At 34.7% G+C, this 8,914-nt stretch overlaps 1 pseudogene; it reads left to right on the top strand.

Moving 5' to 3' along the window:
- LOC21396029 overlaps positions 1 to 8,176 on the top strand; it is a 27,322-nt pseudogene extending 19,146 nt beyond the window's left edge.
- Positions 8,177 to 8,914: the final 738 nt, after the last annotated feature.

The following is an 8,914-nucleotide window of genomic DNA, read 5'->3' on the forward strand; positions in this document are numbered from 1 at the left end:
TCACGCAGTTATTTTCCGCAGTAAGTTTAAGAAAAATCATGTATATGTCTATATGATTCAAAAGTTTCAAGTATGTATGTTTAAAAAGTATACGTACATATGTATGTTAAGAAAACCAAGGTTGTAACTAACAACCCTAGTTTTGAGTATTTAAGTTTTAGAACGTTACAGTACATGCAACAAATAAATGAATTTTAAACATGACGATTTAAATGAGTAATTTTAGAAGGACTTTAAGATGTACTTGAATTTAAGATTTCTCACGAAATCCGTTTTAAAGTCAAATGAGATGGCCGATTGAAATGACTAGTTTTAGAAAAGCTTTTAAAGAGTATTTAAAACAAGAGTTCAAATGCTATTCCATTTGAAGGATATTCCTAAAAGGTTCTATCTTAACTAAAATTAAGAAAAGCTTTAAGAAATTTAGTGATTCACTTATTTGAAATTATTGTTACAAATTATGAAAGTATTCCTTCTTATATAAAAAAAAAAAAAAAAAAAATGTTCCGCATATTTTAAGAAACCCCAGTAAGTACAAGTTAAAAAGTTAGTAACAGTGGCGGCCTCAAAGGAAGGTCGTCACAGGTATATCAACAAAGGTATCCTCAGACCTAAATTGTTCGGATGGTGATGGAGATTGAGTCATATTGTCTCTCTCTTTTCCTCTAGTTTCTTCAATTTCTGGGTGCTCATCCCTACTTGGTTCCAAGGTTATACAACTTAAATCCAATTCACCCACTTATTGATCCACTGGTTCATATTATTTAGATTCACCTTCCTTGGAGATGTGATAATCATAGTCAAGAGTCTGAATTTCTTGATGGTACTCCCCCTGAAGTTCAGACTCAGAAGAAAAATACATCGTATCTTCATGAAACACCACATCCATTGTTACAAACATTTGTCGAGTTAGAGGATGATAACACCGATATCCTTTTTGGTGTAAGGCATATCCAACAAAGACACATCGCAATGCACGAGGAGTTAACTTGTTGCGTTGGTGCTTATGGAGGTGCACAAATGCCACACAACCAAAAACATGAGGAGGCAGATTTGGGGTGGTGGGGGCCACTATAGCGTCAGTCAGAGCTTGGAAAGGTGTTTGGGCGTCAATTGAGCTGGAAGGTACCCGATTGATTAGGTATGCGGCAGAGGTAATTGCTTCTCCCCAATAAGATATCGGCATATGTGCTGCGATTAAAGAAGCTCGAACTACCTCCAACAAGTGTCAATTTTTCCATTCAGCGACTCCATTTCGCTGTGGTGTATTGGAGCAAGTGGTCTGATGAACAACTCCATGTGCTTCAAGATATCGTCGAAGATCAGCACTTTAATATTCTCCACCATTGTCACTGTGCAGGACTCGAACCGTTGTATTGTACTGAGTTCCAATCATTTTATGAAATCTTTGAAATAACAAGTTCAGGCATAACCAAGTCATTCTGCTATAATCATCAATAAAAGTAACAAACCAACGTGATCCACCCATAGTTGAGACTTTAGATGGACCCCAAACGTCAGAATGTATAACCATAAAAGGAAGTGGACTTTTATTCAAACTTAATGGAAATGAAGCACGATGGCTTTTTGCCAATTCACAAACATCACAATGGAAACTAGAAACATCACATTTTGCAAAAAAACTAGGTAACAATTTTTCTAAATAACCAAAGGAAGCATGTCTCAGACGTCGATGCCATAACCAAATTTCAGATTTCTTCTTCTCCCTCTCAGACCCAGCTAGTATCAAGGCTTGCCGTAGCTTGTTGGAATCCCTCGACTACAAATCTAAGTAATACAGCTTCCCATGCTTAATACCACAACCAATCATCTGTCTTGTTTGGATATATATCCTTAAACACAAAATTCAGGCCAAAAAATGACAATACAAGATAAGGCTGTAGTGATTTGAGAAACTGATAAAAGATTGTAATCTAATGATGGAACAACTAACACATAATCCAAATGAAAAGTATCAGTGAGCATTAATGAACCTTCCCCAATAACTGGGGTCGTGCTACCATTGGCTGTGGAAACAAATTTTTGTTAGGAATGTCTAAGGGATGAGACCTGTCTAGAATCAAAAGTCATATGATCTGTAGCACCCGAATCAATTATCCAAACACTATTAACAACAGGTACATAAATATTTAAAACCTTACCACCATCATTTGTAGCAGCTACCAATGCAGAAGCCTTCTCAGTAATATTATCCTCCATTTTTATTTCAGCAACGGCTGCAGTTGAGACCTTCTTGGAATCCTTCTTCCACTGATCGCGATTATGATCCCTCCATTCTGGATATCCAACAAGTTCAAAGCAGCGATCCTTGGTATGGCCAGTCTTATTACAATGAGTGCATTTGAAGGTTGACTTATCAACACTAGGGGTCGTCTTAGGATTGCTAGTCTTGGATCAGTCCTGCCAATTTTGAGTTGGCCGTTGTCAAGTTATCATGGCTGAGGTGTCAGAATTGTCAACTGCTCCTTTCAAAGTAGCACGACGTACTGCTTCTCGTCGAACCAATGCATAACATTCTTCCAAATCAGGAACTGGATATTTGCGTAGAATTTCTCCTTGAATTTGTTCAAAGTCACCATCCAGTCCGGCAAGAAAGATGTGCACCTGTAGTCGTTCAATGGACTGTTGGTATGTTGCAATGTCGTCAGGGTCTTTCATAACTACCTTATCTCGATGATCTAATTCACGAAAAATCTCAGTCAACTCTCCATAATATTCAGAGAGAGACTTGCCACTTTGTCTGGCAGCAAAGGCTTTTTTATTCAAAGTGAAAACTTGCAATTCGTCACTTCCATCATAGAAAGCCTTTGATAATGCATTCCAAATTTCTTGAGCAGTGGGTAAGCGTAAGTAACGCTTCATAATTTATGGACTCATGGACATTAACAGCCATCTCTTTACCTTCTGATTTTCAGCATACCATTTTTCATATCCAGCATCTGACTTTGTGGGTGGCTTTGTCTTTCCTCGGATGTAGGAAAGTTTTTCCCGTTCGGCAATATGCATCTCCATTAATTGTGACCAAACATCATAATTGGATTCGGTGAGGATGATTCATGCATTAAAAATACTTTCGAGCTGAACAATAACTGGAACTGATTTTGTTCCAGATGATTCAATATTTTTTCACTCACTTTTTTTGTTTTTTTTTTTCTTTTTTTCTGTTTGTTTTTTTTTTTCTTTTTTTTTTCTTTTTGTTTCTTTTGTATCCAGGAAGAGCTCATCTCTGCACGCTTTGTGTGTTTGATTCCGAGAAGGCCGACAAGTTGAAGCAATCCCCTCCTCCAGGTTTGGGCGTGCAGGACCTTTAAGGGGGAGATATCGACTTGACGGAAAAAGTTTTCTGGGCACACGAATAGATAGTTGCAGCAAGATAATAAGGGCAGAACGGTAGAGGGCGTGGGTCTGAGCGGCGGGCCGAATCCTAGCGGCGGGTATGAGTCCAAGCAGGTCTTGGCGCGACAATCCAAGTGGTGGGTCCGGTAACGTTACAGAATAAGATTTGTTCTTGTTTCAATTCAGAAATTGCAAGGAATTTTTTTTCTGGTTTTGGGATTTTGACTAATTGAGAGAACCGAAGGTCGGCTCTGATACCAGCTTCAAAGGGATGATGAATAGTATTTTTCATGCATATTAATTCTGTCAATATACAATCAATATATAGAGGAGCATTTCCCAGAATCAAACTATATAATCACCTATTATCATTCACATTTATAGCCATATAATCATATCCAATCAGACTAAGAAACGAAAGAATCACAAACAATTCTCTACAAATCTCCTAAAATCTCAACAAAAGAATTCTGAGGAATTCTACAAGTTGGTATTGTCTATTTCTCCCCAAAAATTTTGCTTATGAATTATTTGCATCTTTTTCACTACTTGAGTGCGCTCCATCCTTGTATGTATAATCCTCTTTGATCTTTTATATAGAAGAAAAGGCGCTTAGTCTGTTGTTTTGAATCCTTATAAAAGGCAAAATTAGTATGTTACTTTTGCGAGAAGAAAACTAATTATACATGTATGATGCTATGTGGTTTTAACTTTGTTGAATGCAGCTAAAAATCCCCTATCAAGTTGTTTCTATTGTTTCTGGTGCTCCGAATGACGCGGCTGCGAAGAAGTATGATTTGGAAGCATGGTTTCCTGCTTCTCTGTTAAAGTATAAAATTATTGTTGCTCCACCCCCTAATAGCTTAAGTTTTTTGGGATGGATTGGACGTGGTATCAGAACGGGAGGTCATGAGTTCAAACTCCTGTAATTACACTCTTTATCCCCATTTAAATTATCATCACGTGTTAAATCTTTAATATATCTCGGGTTTAAATATTCACATGTCAGGCTTTTCAATTAATTTACTCACATAATTACCTATTGTCCAGCCCACGCGTGAGGGGGAGTGTTAAAGTATAAAACTATTGTTGGCCCACCTCCTAACAACTTAAGCTTTTAGGATGGATTGGTAAACTAACATTCTCAAGCTTATAGGGAGTTGGTGTCATGTTCAAACTGTACAGATTATCAGTCCAGAGAATTAGAAATTTGATCTGGGCTTTGATATCGGCACCTTTTTTTTATTTACAACACAGATTGTTTTTGGTTCAATGATAAAGAACTTTTGCCTAACAATGACAAACAAAATATGTTTTGGAGTTGAGTAAATTAAAATCTGAGACTATCTATGGCCCCGTTCATTTCGCCGATTCGAGTTTAGAATTCGAGTTTTGCTATAGTAAAAAGCTCTCAGAAACAGTCACATCTAACTTTTTTGCTACAGTAAAAAGTTCTCATACAAAATCACATCTCAACTCAAATTATAAACTCGAATCAGCGAAGTAAACGGACCATATATGTTTCTACTATACGATATTTAACTCGAAACATCGTTCCCAACACGACATTCGTCGATGTTATTGCTAAAATGTTTTTGATTGAATTTTACGTCAGTGTTGTAGGGCAAGGATCATGTTCATTTGCTGAACTCGACTTTAACGGCAACAGAGAGGACCATGTGCTGCATTCTTGAGAACTACCAAAAGCGAAATGGGGCTGAGGTACCAGAAGTGTTGAGAAATTTTATGGGTGGCAAAACCTTCCTACCTTTCAATAGCAAATCAGGTTCATAAAAGTTGTGAATTTAGTTTACCACAAAGTGTGATATTCTGGTTTACTACTTTACGCTACGCCCTCCTAAAGGAGATTAGTGTTTTTTTTTTTTTTTTTTTTTTTTTTTTTTTTTTTTTTAAGGAGATTTGCTATGGTATTGAATATTTAATTAGAAATTTGAAGATTATGTTTACTTATTAAGATTATTAGTAAAAAAACACACGCTTTGTGCGTAATTCATTTAAAATAATAGTTATACAAATCTTATGAAAAAAGAAAAAAAGAAAGGATAAAAAAAAATAAAGACAAAAATGGGAAAAAAATATATGAACTAAAAGGCAGAAGAAAGAAAGACAAAAAAATTAAGAAAACAAAACTTGTGCGAAATGTTTCGCAATTGAAGCTTAAATTTATGAGGATCACAGACAAAAAAATGTTTATGTAGACACATTTAAGAATAAATTTATTTAGTAGGGTGTTTAGAAAAAAAAATATATATTAAATTACTGTAAAAAAAGTATTTAAATGAGATATATTTAAAAATATATGAAAATTAAAGGTTAAAAGATGTAATAAAAAAATATAAGGGAGGACAAAAAAGAAAAAAAAAAGAAAAACTAAAAAAAAACTAAAAAAGAAAAGAACAGAAAAAAAAGCTAAAAAAGTTAAGAAAAAAAGGGATGAAGCAAAGAAATGGTGGGCAGCTTAAAGGCTTGTTCTTTTCACAACTCAAATTTTATTGTTACAGTATTTTTTCACACGAATTCTAATTTATTTTTTTGCAACAAGTATTTTTCTCTCACATACACAACTTTCAAGTTCTTCTTTTGTGAAACAAACATACCCCTAGTATTTAGGTGTGGATATGGATATCTTATTATTATTGGTGATTGCATTTTCACTTCAAACTTGGTTGATGAGTGAACTTTTGAGTTCTCGTTCTCTCCTTCCTCTCCCTCTCTAGTCTCTATTAGTTCTTTACTTCTTTTCTTCCATTTTCTCTCTTGAGTCAGAATACCTCAGTTAAAACCTGGAACCGCGTTATTCTCAAGACAAGTAGAACTCAAAGAGAAAATAACAAAGTGTTAGCAGAGATTAGGGAGGTCAAGGAAGTGCAAAGTGTGATTAGTGTTAAAAAAGTGCCTCAAATTAGTTTTGAAAAAGTTATTATTTTGTATTATTTAAGTTACTGTCTTTTATTTTTGGGCAATAATTATTTTATAGTTTATTAAGAGTTTATAAATAAGTGCTTTGTGTAAGGTTTTATGTGTGCTTAAAGAAAAGTGCGCTCAGAGAAAAGTGCAGAAAAAGAGTGTCTCCTTTTAAGAGCAAGAGAAAGTGAGGAGCGACATAGACAAAAGGTGTAAGGGGTTTTGGGTAAAGAGAGAAAGTGATAAAGTTTATTGAGTATGTAATTCTTAAAACTGTTAGTGAATTATTCTCCTTCTTTCGTGGACGTAGGAAATTTTTCCGAACCACCTAAATCTTTGTCTTCTCTATTTTGCTGTTATTTTTATTTCAGTTTATTTTTCTACTGCGTCTGTGTACGGGTGTGTTCTTCCTTAATAACTGATATCAGAATTGTGGTGGAGATTAAAAAAAAAGGTTCAAGATGATGTCTGAGATAAAGATTGAGCGGTTTGATGGAAAGAGTAATTTCAACATCTAACAGAGTACGGTGAAAGATATTTTGATTCTATAGGGATTACTGAAAGCGCTACAAGGAGAGAAGCCAAAAAAGATGAAATATGAATATTGAGAAGAATTAGATGCAAGAGCGGTAAGCACTATTCGTTTAAGTTTGACTCCTGAACTGAAATACAGTGTTATGAATTAGACATCTCCTTATGAGTCATGAAAAAAATTAGAAAAAGTTTATATGTCGAAATCCCTAACAAATAGACTTTATTTGAAGAAGCTATTGTATAAGTTGAAGATGGATGAGGAAAGTGATATTAGGACCATATAAATAATTTTAATAAGTACATAACTCAATTATTAAGTGTAGAGGTCAAAATTGATGAACAAGATAAAGCGGTATTTTTTTTTAGCCTCTCTACCCAAATCATATGAGACTTTGGTAACTACATTTTTAGTTGAAAAGACGACGTTGACTGTGGATGGTGTCGACTACTTTGTTAGAGACTGTAAATATGAGAAAACTTAGTGTTAAGTCTCATAATGAACAAGTTTTAGTGGCACAGTCAGATTCGAATAGGGGTATGAGCAAGTCACGAGGGAGCTGTTATGATAAGAGAGGTGATCATTCCCAATTCCATCCAAGAAAGGATATTGAGTGCTACTATTATCATAAGAAGGGGCATATTAGAATAAATTGGGAAGAATTGACGACACACCTTGAAGAAAAGAGAAAACAAGAAATCCAAGAGACTTCAGATTCTGCAAATGTTGTTAGCGACAGGTATGACAGTGAAGATGATGTGTATTATGTTATTACTAATGAAAATATTTCTGAGTCTTGAATTTTAGATTATGGATGTTCATTTTATATGTGTCTATATAAGGAGTGGTTTGATTCTTATAAGCCTTGTGATGCTAGTACTTTGTTGAAGTCCAATGCTTCTAGTGCTAAAGTTGTTGGAGTAGGTACTGTAAAGGTGAAGATGCTTGATGGAGTTGTGAGGACATTGACAAATGTTAGGCATGCTCCTCAACTAAGGAGAAGTTTAATTTCTTTGGACACTTTGAACACGTTAGGTTGTGAGTACTATGCGAATGGTGGTTTTATGCAAGTCAAGAGAGGTGATTTAGTTGCCATGAAGGGTGAAAAGGTGAAAAACTTGTATAAACTGATTGGAACTACAGTTGTAGGTGGAGCCATGCCACGAAGAGTCTTCTTATGTTGTGAAAGAAGTTGCAAGAGTAAAAGAGTGCAATAACATGTTGATGACAGGTGAAGACAATAAAGGCAAGATGGTGAAGAGTTATAGCAATCAAAATGCTTTGAAGAAGAAGAAGAAAAAGATAGTTTTTCGTGTCAAGTTTGATGAGAGTTTGAGCTTGACATATGTTTATTATTGTTGAAGTTTGCATCGTCAGTGCGATGACGGGTGTCAAGATTAGATACCTAATTGAATGAGTTGAGAGAATTTGAGTTAAGGTGGAGAATGTTAAGAAAGTGCCTCAAATTGGTTTTGAAAAAGTTACTATTTTGTGTTTTTTGGGTAAGTTACTGTTTTTTGTTTTTAGGTAAAAGTTATTTTATGGTTTATTAGAAGTCTATAAATAAGTGTTTTATGTAAGGTTTTATGTGTGCTCAAAGAAAAATGTGTTCAGAGAAAAGTGCAGAGAAATAGTGCTTCCTTTTAAGAGTAAGAGAAAGTGAGGAGCGAGATAGACAAAGGGTGTAAGGGGTTTTGGGTAGAGAGAGAAAGTGAGAAAGTTTATTGAGTGTGTAATTCTTAAAACTGTTAGTGATTTTTTCTCCTTCTGTGGACGTAGAAAATTTTTTCAAACAACTTAAATTTTTATCTGCTTTATTTTTCTGTTATTTTTGTTTCAATTTATTTTTCTATTGTATGAGTGTAGAGGTATGTTCTTCCCCAATAATTAGTGAAGCTTAACCTAAAAATATGGTAAGAAAAACCATAGAAGGAAAGAAGGAAAAGAATTAAAAAAAAAAAAGGGAAAAGAAAAGTTAATATCCATGTAATGGCGTCAATATTACCGTAAAATTAGGCAAAAGTGACTGGTTATATCTCATGTAAATATCCATTGGATGTTCTCTTGTATCAACTTTCAATTTCTACAATTATACATGTT

The sequence above is a fragment of the Morus notabilis genome, unplaced genomic scaffold (genome assembly GCF_000414095.1).
Source record: "Morus notabilis unplaced genomic scaffold, ASM41409v2 Scaffold571, whole genome shotgun sequence".
Taxonomy (NCBI): domain Eukaryota; kingdom Viridiplantae; phylum Streptophyta; class Magnoliopsida; order Rosales; family Moraceae; genus Morus; species Morus notabilis.